The sequence below is a fragment of the Oncorhynchus kisutch genome, linkage group LG14, assembly GCF_002021735.2.
Source record: "Oncorhynchus kisutch isolate 150728-3 linkage group LG14, Okis_V2, whole genome shotgun sequence".
NCBI lineage: Eukaryota > Metazoa > Chordata > Actinopteri > Salmoniformes > Salmonidae > Oncorhynchus > Oncorhynchus kisutch.
In genome coordinates this window covers 74276657-74291068 of record NC_034187.2, presented here as the reverse complement: position 1 = coordinate 74291068, position 14412 = coordinate 74276657, and the positions used below count along the sequence as shown (strand labels likewise).

The following is a 14412-nucleotide window of genomic DNA, read 5'->3' as shown; positions in this document are numbered from 1 at the left end:
GGTCGAATGTTTGTGGGCAAGGAATAATTAACTACATCATTTCCACCCCTCAACCAGTATTCTACAAGAGCACAGACAAGGGACAACAGACACGCCGGTCTCTACACTGCAGATGAGCTGAAGGCAGTCAATGACCTTCGACCACAGAAGGTATTTGCACTGGTGACAGACAATGCAGTCACCATGAAGGCGAACATAAGGCTGCTTGCTCTAAAGTGAAGAAGTCCTACCCCCACATCACACCCATTGACTGTGCTGCTCATGCATGGAATCTGCTCCAGATTCCCCCTGTGGGGGAGGGGTGTGGGCCTGGGAGGGCCTAGGCATGGGTGGGCCTGGGAAGGCACAGGCCCACCCACCCAATCAGATGGAGAAAAAGCTAAACAATAATGTAATATTATTACTAAAATACTCCAACATTTACAGTGGGGCAAAAAAGTACACTGCTCAAAAAAATAAAGGGAACACTAAAATAACAATTAAATATTCTTATTAAATACTTTTTTCTTTACATAGTTGAATGTGCTGACAACAAAATCACACAAAAATGATCAATGGAAATCAAATTTATCAACCCATGGAGGTCTGGATTTGGAGTCACACTCAAAATTAAAGTGGAAAACCACACTACAGGCTTGATCCAACTTTGACGTAATGTCCTTAAAACAAGTCAAAATGAGGCTCAGTAGTGTGTGTGGCCTCCATGTGCCTGTATAACCTCCCTACAACGCCTGGGCATGCTCCCGATGAGGTGGCGGATGGTCTCCTGAGGGATCTCCTCCCAGACCTGGACTAAAGAATCTGCCAACTCCTGGACAGTCTGTGGTTCAACGTGGCGTTGGTGGATGGAGCGAGACATGATGTCCCAGATGTGCTCAATTGGATTCAGGTCTGTGGAACGGGCGGGCCAGTCCATAGCATCAATGCCTTCCTCTTGCAGGAACTGCTGACACACTCGAGCCACATGAGGTCTAGCATTAGGAGGAACCCAGGGCCAACTGCACCAGCATATGGTCTCACAAGGGGTCTGAGGATCTCATCTCGGTACCTAATGGCAGTCAGGCTACCTCTGGCGAGCACATGGAGGGCTGTGCGGCCCCCCAAAGAAATGCCACCCCACACCATGACTGACCCACCGCCAAACCAGTCATGCGGGAGGATGTTGCAGGCAGCAGAACGTTCTCCACGGCGTCTCCAGACTGTCACGTGCTCAGTGTGAACCTGCTTTCATCTGTTAAGAGCACAGGGCGCCAGTGGCGAATTTGCTAATCTTGGTGTTCTCTGGCAAATGCCAAACGTCCTGCATGTGTTGGGCTGTAAGCTCAACCCCCACCTGTGGACGTCAGGCCCTCATACCACCCTCATGGAATCTGTTTCTGACAGTTTGAGCAGACGCATGCACATTTTGGCCTGCTGGAGGTCATTTTGCAGGGCTCTGGCAGTGCTCCTCCTGCTCCTCCTTGAACAAAGGCGGAGGTAGCGGTCCTGCTGCTGGGTTGTTGCTCTCCTACGGCCTCCTCCACGTCTCCTGATGTACTGGCCTGTTTCCTGGTAGCGCCTCCATGCTCTAGACAATACGCTGACAGACACAGCAAACCTTCTTGCCACAGCTCGCATTGATGTCCCATCCTGGATGAGCTGCACCATCTGAACCACTTGTGTGGGTTGTAGACTCCGTCTCATGCTACCACTAGAGTGAAAGCACCGCCAGGAAGCATAGGAACTGAGAAGTGGTCAGTGGTTATCACCTGCAGAACCACTCCTTTATTGGGTGTCTTGCTAATTGCCTATAATTTCCACCTGTTGTCTATTCCATTTGCACAACAGCGTGTGAAATTTATTGTCAATCAGTGTTGCTTCCTAAGTGGACAGTTTGATTTCACAGAAGTGTGATTGACTTGGAGTTACATTGTGTTGTTTAAGTGTTCGCTTTATTTTTTTGAGCAGTGTATTTAGTCAGCCACCAATTGTGCAAGTTCTCCCACTTACAAAGGAGAGAGGCCTGTAATTTTCATCATAGGTACACTTCAACTATGACAGACAAAATGAGGGGAAAAAAAATCCAGAAATTCACATTGTAGGATTTATGAATTTGCAAATTATGGCAGAAAATAAGTATTGGGTCAATAACAAAAGTTTCTCAATACTTTGTTATATACCCTTTGCTGGCAATGACAGAGGTCAAACATTTTCTGTAAGTCTTCACAAGGTTCACACACACTGTTGGTATTTTGGCCCATTCCCCCATGCAGATCTCCTCTAGAGCAGTGATGTTTTGGGTCTGTTGCTGGGCAACACGGACTTTCAACTCCCTCCAAAGATTTTCTATGGGGTTGAGATGTGGAGACTGGCTAGGCCACTCCAGGACCTTGAAATTCTTCTTACGAAGCCACTCCTTCATTGCCCGGGTGGTGTGTTTGTGATCATTGTCATGCTGAAAGACCCAGCCACATTTATTCTTCAATGCCCTCTCACGATACATGCCCCATTCATTCTTTCCTTTACACGGATCAGTCGTCCTGGTCCCTTTGCAGAAAAACAGCCCCAAAGCATGATGTTTCCACCCCCATGCTTCACAGTAGGTATGGTGTTCTTTGGATGCAACTCAGCATTCTTTGTCCTCCAAACACGACGAGTTGAGTTTTTACCAAAAAGTTATATTTTGGTTTCATCTGACCATATGACATTCTCCCAATCTTCTTCTGGATCATCCAAATGCTCTCTAGCAAACTTCAGACGGGCTTGGACATGTACTGTCTTAAGCAGGGGGACACGTCTGGCACTGCAGGATTTGAGTCCCTGGCGGCGTAGTGTGTTACTGATGGTAGGCTTTGTTACTTCTGGTCCCAGGTCTCTGCAGGTAATTTACTAGGTCCCCCCGTGTGGTTCTGGGATTTTTGCTCACCGTTCATGTGATCATTTTTACCCCACGGGGTGAGATCTTGCGTGGAGCCCCAGATCGAGGGAGATTATCAGTGGTCTTGTATGTCTTCCATTTCCTAATAATTGCTCCCGCAGTTGATTTCTTCTAACCAAGCTGCTTACCTATTGCAGATTCAGTCTTCCCAGCCTGGTGCTGGTCTACAATTTTGTTTCTGGTGTCCTTTGACAGCTCTTTGGTCTTGGCCTGTCATGGTTGAAGTGTATCTATGATGAAAATTACAGGCCTCTCATCTTTTTAAGTGGGAGAACTTGCACAATTGGTGGCTGAGTAAATACTTTTTTGCCCCACTGTAAATACACTTAACAGAATAGCTAGTGTTTTTCCAGATGGCCTTGGTGCCCTGGCAGGTTGGGCACCTCTTGAAGGCCAAATGGCCTTGCATCTAAAATTCCAGGCCTGGTGTGCGTGCGGTTGGCCATGCCTGGAGGAAGACTTCACTTCTATTCTGAAGTTATATTTCAGAGTGTCAACTCATTTTCTGTAACAATAAACGACAAACTTCTCAGTGCAATAATCAACGCAAATTAAACTACTGCATAATTTACCACATATCGCAAAAAGATACGTCAATAGTTCACCGTCAATAGTTCACCGCATTCATCTTTTATGTAATCAAATAAATACATACATAACGGAAGGCATTAATAAACCAATAGGTAAATAGCAAGGTAAAACCTGGACTTGGTGCAAGGTGAAACCTGGACTTGTCCAATAAGAAACGCTTGTTATTTTTCCATTGCAACAATGTTTTGCTACAGTGTGCACTAATGAATATGATCCAGACATTTGGGGAATGAGGATACCCTGAGCACAGTCTGAGCCATTAACAGACATTATTACGACACACATTAGAGTCCTCGTCCTGACCTCTACATGATCCCAGCCAGAAACAATGATTAGCCTTATGTAGTCGTTTGTACAGCGTATGACAACACATTACAGAAACAGAAAGCTAAATTTGACAAATGCCTTACAAAATAAAATGAGACATGCAAGTGAAATACATAAAGCTACACTTTCATTCCCTCAGGGAGATTAATAAACCAACATAATGATTCACTTCCTCTTTACTGTAAACAGCACATCACTTCATGCCTGCTGTGAAGAGGTGAAGTCCCTCTCCCTCCCTCCCTCCCTCTCCACTCCAATTAAAAGAAAGATTGAGGACTTGGAAGACCTGAAATGGTAGACAACAAATTGGATATAAACTGAGCTAGACAGAGGGGCTGTGTAGTTTCTGCCCAGAACCATAAAGACTTTCTTCTGCTTTCAGTCAGTCTGATTATGTTGCTGTAGAAAAGCAGATAAACTAGACATTCTGAGTTCTGACAACAGCAGAATACACTGAGGAACAACAGAAAGAGCAGGGTACTTCAGTGCTAGTATAGAAGACTACGACTTTCATGTGACTGATGGTCCATCTTAGTGGAAGTAGTCTATACAGATTGGTTCAGTCTTCTTCACTCTGCCTAGTGTAACATGGTTCAAGAAGCTAGGGGGCATGTCGCACATCGCACACAGGAGAGGCATTTAAAAAATCCCCAATTTCATAGTATCCTATTGTTTTTAGTAGCTACTATCTTGTCTTATCGCTCAGCCGCACCAATGTGTCGGAGGAAACACTGTGCACCTGGCAACCTTGGTTGGCCGGCACTGCGCCCGGCATGCAACAGGATTCGTTGGTGCGCGATGAGACAAGGATATCCCTACCGGCCAAGCCCTCCCTAACCCGGACGACGCTAGGCCAATTGTGAGTCGCCCCACGGACCTCCCGGTCGCAGCCGGTTACGACAGAGCCTGGGCGCGAACCCAGGGTCTCTGGTGGCACAGCTGGCACTGCAGTACAGCGCCCTTAACCACCAGGGAGGCAGGAGAGGCATTTTAAGTTATTTTAAATTGATTTTTTTTTTTTACAAAAATGCCTTCGGGAACATGTGAGCTTTCATGTGCTTTAACAAACTTGTATGCCATCTGTAAATACGAATAACATTTAAATTATGTGCCTAGTTGGTTTATCCACAGAAGAATACAGGAACCTTCCCGCTAGCCATTGTCATGACGTTGGCCTGGGGGTTAGGTTTATGACAAGTCATAAATACCTCTTCCCACCTTTTCCATTCTCTGGCCTACTGAGGTTACATTTGCAAAACCCTTGGTTAACATAGAGATTCAGGGAACATCATAAGGTGTGGGGAAATGAACTATATTCTGGTCATCCAAACAATTGAACATGTGCTTTGGTACTTAATGAAAATGATGTCAGTTCGGTTGTCATCTGAGACATTCTCATCAATGATCAGATGACAAACTCTACAGTGGAAAGTCTACACAGAGTTATCGGATCCACATGGAATTGTTGTTCAATTTAAATGTTTGAATATGAAATTATTTGTGATGGGATGAAATGTGATTTTAGCTTCTAAAATGTGAGACGGGGCTCTGCTCAATCAGTGGCCCGCCCCTGTGAAGGGACATGGGCTATAAAACTTTTCAAACACGCCCTCCTCTCCCTTCCTATATAAGCCCTTGACGACAATATAACTTCCTGTTCCGAGGATGTAGGACGACAGTCCTATGTCAGAATGGTTCAGATAATAACTACAGAACGAAGCCAACATCAGCGTGAGCTTTGGTTCCGAATGGTATGAACTTTGAACTCTTATTCACTACAGAAGTGATACCTCCTAGCCGTCGAGTTAGCAACAGCAGATGCAACGAGGGTTAGGAAGGAACAGACAGAGTATCCTGTCTATCACCCATCGACGTTACTACAAAATATTCAATTGACAACCAGAGACATTCTTCAAAGGACTCGGTTGGGCAACACAGCCTTTCATCTACCACCAACCTACCGAAGCGCAGCTCAGAGTAAATATTTATTGCATTTTCGTTTTCCAAATGGGCGGTAATTTAGAATGCATAAGATACTGTATTTACGATAGCACAGCTTCGCCTTTGATCCTCAGTCTTCCCGCTCCTTCACTCAAACCCAGTCCCTTTTCTTGTGTAACAAGCTGTCATATCTGTTCCGCCCACTAGGGACGTTTTCCTTTATGACGTAATTTGTAATCAAGTTATGATTTAATTATGTGTATGTGTAATTAGTTAGGTATTTAGTAAATAAATAATTAAACCCAATTTTGTATTGCTGATTCAACTTGTTAGCCAGGGTTCGTGCAGATAACTAAGAATTTACAACTTTCAGATGAGACTGAAATAAGATTACGATTGATATTGACTGCTATTGATGTAAAATATTACTAGGTCTTTAAGAGTTTATTCAGAAGATAACAGCTCTATAAATATTATTTTGTGGTGCCCGACTCTAGTTAAATACATTTACATGATTAGCTCAATCAGGTAATATTAATTACGGATAAATTATTTTATAGAATATCATGTCATATCACTTAATCCGGCAAAGCCAAAGACACCATGATCGGCTAAGATAATGGATGGGCTGGACAGGCCAAGAAATTAGTTTGGATTGGTCTACCATGAAGCATGCTCCTGTCTATAACATCAGATGCTCAGTATGTGTGGATAATCCCCTAACGCCGTTTGTTTTTTAAAGATATCATTAAGAACTGAAAAAAAAAAGTGTTCCATTGCTGCCCTGAAGTTAATAGCACTATAGACAAAGATCAGTGGGAAAACATTGTGATGGACTACTTTTTTTTGACGATTGTTACATTCTGAAAATGAATCACGATGAGGAAATCCCTGATTTTAGGTTTAAAAAATTTTGAACCAGACACTGTAGTCTTCCCCCATCACTGTCGTCAGAAGAAACAGCGAACAACAGTGGTTGTTACGAACAAGTTGCCCAAGTTTTTTAATCAGTGGAAGCTGAGAGAGGCTGTTGTATAAAAACACCTGTCTCCGGATTACATTTTCAAACAAATGGCAACTACATGACAGAGAAGCGGTCATCCATATAGACGGGGAAGAGTCTAGCTACATTTTCAGATATTATACGTTTCTAATTTTGTCAGAAAGCTCATTTCATTGCAAGTTAAAGCATACTGTTAGCTAGCTAACGTTAGCTGGCTCGCTCACTATCTAACGTTACGTGTATGATCTGATTAGTAATATTATTGGCATCTCAGACCATTTGCATTGCTAGTTATAGCATAATATTAGTTAGCTAGCTAACATTGAACCTAGTTGGTTATCTTTAGCTACCTGCAGATTCATGCGTGGTAAAATGAGTTGGGATTATGGTTCATTGTTTAGCTAGCTAGATGTTTAAACAAAAGGCTACTATGCAAGTAACCATTTCACTGTACCGTTTACACCTTTATCCAATGCATGTGCCAAATAAACTAAACTTGGATTGGATTTGATATAGTGTGTGTTCACCAGACGGTGATGTGAAGAACAACCTGACCGGCACCAAAGTCAGATCAGGATACAGGCCAAGGACTAGTGTATTTTTACTACTACTTTATTCTTCTACTTACAGTCTTTAGTTGTTTACTAGACTACCGTATTCACTCTGTTCAGTACATGGCCTTACATGTGAATCCTTAAAGAGGTGGGTGGAGCTAAGGCTTAAGAGGGTGTCAACAATGCTGAATGGGTGTAGACAAATAAGAGCTCTCCAGTATGTGTACCAAAACATTCAAGGGCCATTTTCTCAAAAGTGGGGTTACAAGTTTATCAACTTTCAAAGTAGAATTACTTTCCCATTGTTCCTCAACTGCAGTGGATGATATACCATTTTGTTGCTTTGAGTCTCCACTTTACACCAAAGTAAAATATTTTAAAAAACATTTCAAATTTTGCTACATAGGATCAAATCCAGGTGGTGGATCACCTAGTACTCCCCACACAGCAAAAATACTATACTTCAACTGTAATCCTTTCTGTATGTAAGCCTAGCTAGCCCTAACTATATATGTCACCTGCTGACACAGACTCATCACCTGCTGTTCTGTTGACAGCACTAGTCTGTCTACCTACCAACACTATAAGCTACTGTGATGTCATCCTACAGGGAAAGACAGGATGTTTATGATCCTCCTCATAATAAACTCAGAGAGATACCCACTAATTATCAAAATCCAGAAAATAGATATTAATTCTACAACCACCTAAAAGGAAGCGATTCCCAAACCTTCCATAACAATGCCATCACCTACATGCATGCTGGTCCTGGGGCTATGTTCACAAACCATGAAAAAACAAAAAGATAATTACTTGACACATTGGAAAAAAATTAAAAATAATGTAAGAGTAAACTAGAATGCTACTTGGCCCTAAACAGAGAGGACTGACCCAAACTTAAGGAAAGCTTTGACTATGTACAGGCTCAGTGAGCATAGCCTTGCTATTGAGAAAGGCCACCGTAGGCAGACCTGGCCCACAAGAGAAGAGCTCTTAAGAGAAGACAGGCTATGTGCACACTGCCCACAAAATGAGGTGGAAACTGAGCTGCACTTCCAAACCTCCTGCCAAATGTATGACCATAGACACACATTTCCCTCAGATTACACAGACCCACAAAGAATTTAAAAAACAAACCTGATTTTGATAAACTCTTATCTACTGAGTGAAATTCCAGTGTGCCATCACAGCAGCAAGATTTGTGACCTGTTGCCACAAGAAAAGGGCAACCAGTAAAGAACAAACGGCACTGTAAATACAACCCATATTGATGTTTATTTATTTCCCCTTTTGTACTTTAACTATTTGTACATGATTACAACACTGCATACACACACATTTCTTTATTCTTTTGGAACTTCTGTGAGTAATGTTTACTGTTCATTTCTTAAAATAGTTTATTATCTAATTCACTTGCTTTGGCAATGTTAACTATGTTTCCCATGCCAATATAGCCCCTTGAATTGGAGTGAGAGGAGCTGCTCTGATAAGAGCTGACAGGAAGAGTTAGGACTAGAGACCTGGTGCCATAAACTCCATGCTAGGTGAAAAAAAGAGAAAATGGAGAAAAAGAGAGAACCCCTGTTAAACAAACTCACATGCCTACACTTCAGCACACAATTACCTCCATATTACTGCTGTACAGGGCTCTAGTCCCATGGTCTACAGGAGCTCCCAGACCAACACACAGGTTAATGTTAGATCCCAAATGGCACCCTATTCCCTATATAGTGCACTACTTGCCCCCAGGGCCCAAAGGAACTAGTGCACTATGTAGGGAATAGGGTGCCATTGGGGATGCCCCCTATAGGCTACCACAGATCCTGAGCAGGCCAGGGTGCAGACCGGGATCCTGAAATGTTCTGTCTCTCAGTGTTTGAGACATGAAACAAACCCCCCCACACACACACACACCAGGAGCAAACACAAAGAACAAAGTATGAAGACAATCATAGGCAAGAAACATCCTACTGCCCCTAGCCCGGCACAGTTTAGTTATGGACATGTACCAATCAGCTTCAACCATGAGTCTGGTTCCTTTTAAAGTTTCTTTCTATCCACTACCTAGGGATTTGTTTTCCCTACAGCTGTCATCTCAGCTAGCTCTATAGAGCAGGGGTGTAAAATACACTATTATTATTTTTATTATATATACACTTTCTTGCTACGCCCCTGCTATAGAGACTAGGTAGCATTTGCGCATGGGTGTCCTAGAAAGATCCAATGCAGGGGGGCCTGGACAATAACTAGCTATATCTATAATCCGGAACTCCGGAAACCGTCTGAGCCTACATTTATCTCCAAACCGGCACCTATAACTCGGCTTGGGTAGACTATCCGGATGGACAGACAAGGAGTTACGGATGAGATATGTCTTCAGTGACAGGTTAGACTGGCTGCTTCCCTGCAGTCAGCGTACCTCGCTCAGAGATCATAGGGTCGACGCTGACAGAACGGTTCTTACTGGACAGACCTCTCCTGTCTGGCCTCCGAAATAGCTCTGGATACAACCTGACTCAACTGTCACTACACTATGCAAACGCCCTGCAATTACCTAATATAATCAATGCCTTATACTGGGCCACAAGTGTTGCTGGCAACCATAACTTGGACATAATAAAAACAGGTAGGCTAGTGCATAGCTAACTAGCAAACAGATTCAAACTGAATGTCTCAAAATGCATCGACCGAATGTGAACACAGGGTAAATAGACTTAACAAAATTATAGCTTTAATAACAGAAAAGGTGAACAGACACATTTTCACCGTAATTTTAGTGTGTAATATTGGCATGACTTAGCAGCTAACGTTAGTTGTCCAACAACATGGTGGTAGACCAACAAACATGTCTTTAACTAGGTAGCAACACCATGCATATTTACAACAGCAAGCAAATAATGTAATCGTAATATAATTTAATCGTTAAACTGTCTCGCTAGTTTTTTTTTCTTCAGGCTAGCTGCAAGAGCATTGCACACAGGCCCAGCTGTACACTTCCGACATGCAGTTAGATAAAGACAAAACAAAATAGCAACTTCATGCAAACACAAGAGTTGTTTCCCAATAAAATATAAATAAAAAATAATATGTATATTCTGTCGTTTACTGTGAGTGTGTTTTACCAGTTCTGCTCATGCGGGGTTCCCCATTCTGGTCTGTCTTCTGATTGTAAACAGTCGCGAAACAGGCGGATATGCTGGTGCACAGCTGATAGACCATGTGACCGGGGAGGTAATATTATGGCAGCGTATTTACCATAAACATGTTCTTGAAATGATCAATCATAACAAAAACAGGATGGGTTGAGGACCCATATTAAAATATGAACCTTGGGATATGTTTAATTTATATTACATACTTCTACATCAAAACATTATCATGCAACACATCACTATCCTCTGTCATGTGATGAATGATGAGGATTAAACGTGTGTGATGAAGGCCCACTTGCAAAGTGCATGTCTGTGAAGGCTAAAAGAGAATCTACAATGGTGAAATGGTTAAACGGTACATTAAGCACACTTGCCCGTTGATTATTCCCAAACAGACTGAGGAACAATGCTTACATTGTTTTAGGGTTTGCAGCATAATAAGAGACAGCCCCTGAAGAGCCCCATAGCCACTAGCCCTCTGTAAGTAGTGCAGACAACTATTGTGTCAGATTGATATGTGTGTGTGTGTGTGTGTGTGTGTGTGTGTGTGTGTGTGTGTGTGTGTGTGTGTGTGTGTGTGTGTAAGCATGTGCAGGGTTGAATTCAAGAAATTTAAGCAGCCTATCAATCAATGTTTTTGAAACCAGTGGACAGCCGGTGAACAATGCACTCTTGGAACAGCTGCATTGTGTGGATTGAAGCCTATGGAATAAAAGTGGGGCTTTTATTTCTCAATCCAATTCACGCTGATACAAAGTAAATAAATACATCCATAGCTCTATTGACTCTTAAATAATATAACTTTATAAATGCCTCATGAGTTTAGTTCAACTGACACACTCCATGAGAACCCAAAATATAGACTTGTTTTATTCCAATGTTTGTAAAGACTGTAAATGTAAACAAACACCCTATAGCCTCATAACATGGTTAAAACAATACTTCTGATATTGTGGAGGGTCAGTCCTTGCATCCATAGCTCTGTCTATTAATCTGAGAGTGGGTATATTTCTCCAGGCCCATCCCTCCGCATTTTACCAAGACGCGGGGCGTCTGTTTAGTTATTATTTAATCTGTAGATTTGTCCTTTAAACAGCTGCATATTATCAAGATATCAACATGTTACCAACAAAAAGGTAAACAATAGGCCTATCGCAAACGCAGCATATGGCATTCATTTTTCACATGTAAATAGCACTTTTCAGTAGTTCTCAAAGCAGGTCATTACATGAGCGCAGCATTTATTTTTCAACTCGAATCAAATGAGCCCAATCAGTCCTCCATGACAACAAAATCATAAACAACAGAGTAGGGCTGGCTAATAAGTCCTTAGTTTTGGGGTCATGCTCAGGTAAAACAATTTGGCTAATCTATACTTCCATATTCCAAGTCCTGTTCTTGAAGATCAAGGGGTATAACATTTATCGGAATGACTGGAATTCTGATAGACTGTGTTTTTAATGTAAAGATATAATTTAACCATATTATTATATGTAGCAGAAAGTATATGGGTTAGAAGAAGCCTACATAACCAACCCATATAGTAAAATGTAACATTCATTTATGGCCAGCTATGCAAACTTTAACACTGATTTATCCTGCAATAGATGTCATTTAATTGGTAACATAAATTTTTGTATTCTTCTAATACCTCTTAAGGGGAAAGTCATCTAAACGTAACGGAATGTAATCAGATTATGTTACTGAGTTTGGCTAATCAAAAAGTTACATTACTGATAAAAATGTTAGACAGGTAACTAGTAACTGTAATGGATTACATTTAGAAAGTAACCTACCCAACCCTGGGGGGGGGGTATCCTTTTTCTCGCTTATACAGTATAAAAGTTACATTCCAAATGTTTCCAAAACTGTATCGCAAGTGAGGCGTATTTGCATTTAGACAGAGCGTCGGGATTGTAGTTCACGAGGGAGCCAGCTGTGATCAGTACCATCAACTGAGAACCCAAGGGAGGCCAGTTTATGGCAAACTTACCCCTGTCTGGAGAGCAACGCGAGTATGGCAAACTTACCCCTGTCTGGAGAGCAACGCGAGTATGGCAACCTTACCCCTGTCTGGCCAAGACAGGTATGAAAGATGTTATAAAAACATTCCATTAAAGAGCAACTGAAGGCATTAAGGCATGAACAATTTCTCTGGTAGAAAATGGATCATGTGGCATCGATGTTAGCCAGACACATTTATTCTCGTGTCAAAATTGACTACACAGTGTAAATATGATCATTTTGGTCATGAAGTCAGTCTAGTCACACAATACCCCATACTGACAAAGCAATAACAGTTTATTTTATTTTAATTTTTTCAAATTTATAAAAAATACAATTGTAAATATTACAATTTACATAAGTATTCAGACCTTTGTCGAAGCACCTTTGGCAGCGATTGCAGCCTAGAGTCTTCTTGAGTATGAAGCTACAAGCTTGGCACACCTGTATTTGGGGACTTTCTCCCATTCTTCTTTGTAGATCCTCTCAAGCTCTGTCAGGTTGGATGGGGAGCATTGCTAGACAGCTATTTGAAGGTCTCTCCAGGGATGTTCGATCAGGGTAATGTCCGGGTTCTGGCTGGGCCACACAAGTACATTCAGAGATGTGTCCCGAAACCACTCCTGCATTGTCTTGGCTGTGTGCTTAGGATCGTTGTCCTGTTGGAAGGTGAACCTTCATACAAGGCTGAGGTCATGACGGCTCTGGAGCAGGTTTTCATCAAGGATCTCTCTGTACTTCGTTCCGTTCATCTTTGCCTCAATCCTGACTAGTTTCCCAGTCCCTGCCGCTGAAAAGCATCCCCACAACATGATGCTGCCACCACCATGCTTCACCGTAGGGCTGGTGCAAGGTTTCCTCCAGACGTGATTCAAGTGATGCTTGGCATTTAGGCCAAAGAGTTCAATCATGGATTCATCAGATCAGAGAATCTTGTTTCTCATAGTCTGAGAGTCTTCAGGTGTCTTTTGTAAACTCCTAACAGGCTGTCATGTGCCTTTTACTGAGGAGTGGCATCCGTCTGGCCACTCCACCATAAAGGCCTGATTGGTGGAGTGCTGCAGAGATGGTTGTCCATATGGAAGGTTCTCCCATCTCCACAGAGGAACTCTGGAGCTCTGCCAGACTGACCATCGTGTTCTTGGTCACCTCCCTGACCATGGCCCTTCTCCCCCAATTGCTCAGTTTGGCTGGGGGGCCAGCTCTAGGAAGAGTCTTGGTGGTTCCAAACTTCCTCCATTCCATGATGGAGACCTTCAATGCTGCAGAAATGTTTTGATACCCTTCCCCAGATCTGTGCCTCGACACAATCCTGTCTCGGAGCTCTATGGACAATTCCTTCAACCTCATGGCTTGGTTTTTGCTCTGACATGCACTGTCAACTGTGGGACCTTCTATAGACAGATCTGTGCCTTTCCAAATCATGTCTAATCAATTGAATTTACCACAGGTGGACTCCTATCAAGTTGTAGAAACATCTCAAGGATGATTCATGGAAACATTACCTGAGCTCAATTTCGAGTCTATTTCGAGTCTCATAGCAAAGGCTCTGAATAGTTTTGTAAATAAGGTATCTCTTTATATGTGATTCTATGCTAACATGCTGACCACACCTCTCACGTTGCGTGTGTGTGTGCGAACGTTGCAAAATAAATGTACACATACATGTTATTCAATCATTGCACCCACTCTGCTCGCACGCATCAATGACCATTTGCCTAACCAGGCGCTAAAATAGAACTTGGTTCTATTTGTGACACTTGACGGGCTGCAAGTCCCGTCTCTCCGATGTCCTCATTGGTTTTTAGGAGCATATACCCACATGGGTGATTGCAAGATGAACTGAGGTCCACACTCCAGTCCAGTTGGTAGAGGTTATACACCTTAAAGTTGGTTGCCAAGCACCATATAAAGTCCAAAGAA

At 42.5% G+C, this 14412-nt stretch overlaps 1 protein-coding gene across 2 annotated transcripts in view; it reads right to left on the bottom strand.

Annotated features, from left to right (window-relative positions):
* Positions 1-10554, bottom strand: part of LOC109903355 (TBC1 domain family member 5) — a 40568-nt gene extending 30014 nt beyond the window's left edge. Inside the window, exon 1 of one of the 2 annotated variants that reach the window (XM_020499997.2) lies at positions 10456-10554. The gene's annotated coding sequence lies outside the window, so the exon portion shown is untranslated. The remainder of the gene's footprint in view (positions 1-10455) is intronic. The other variant, XM_020499995.2, reaches the window with a different exon arrangement.
* Between the last annotated feature and the right edge of the window lie 3858 nt (positions 10555-14412).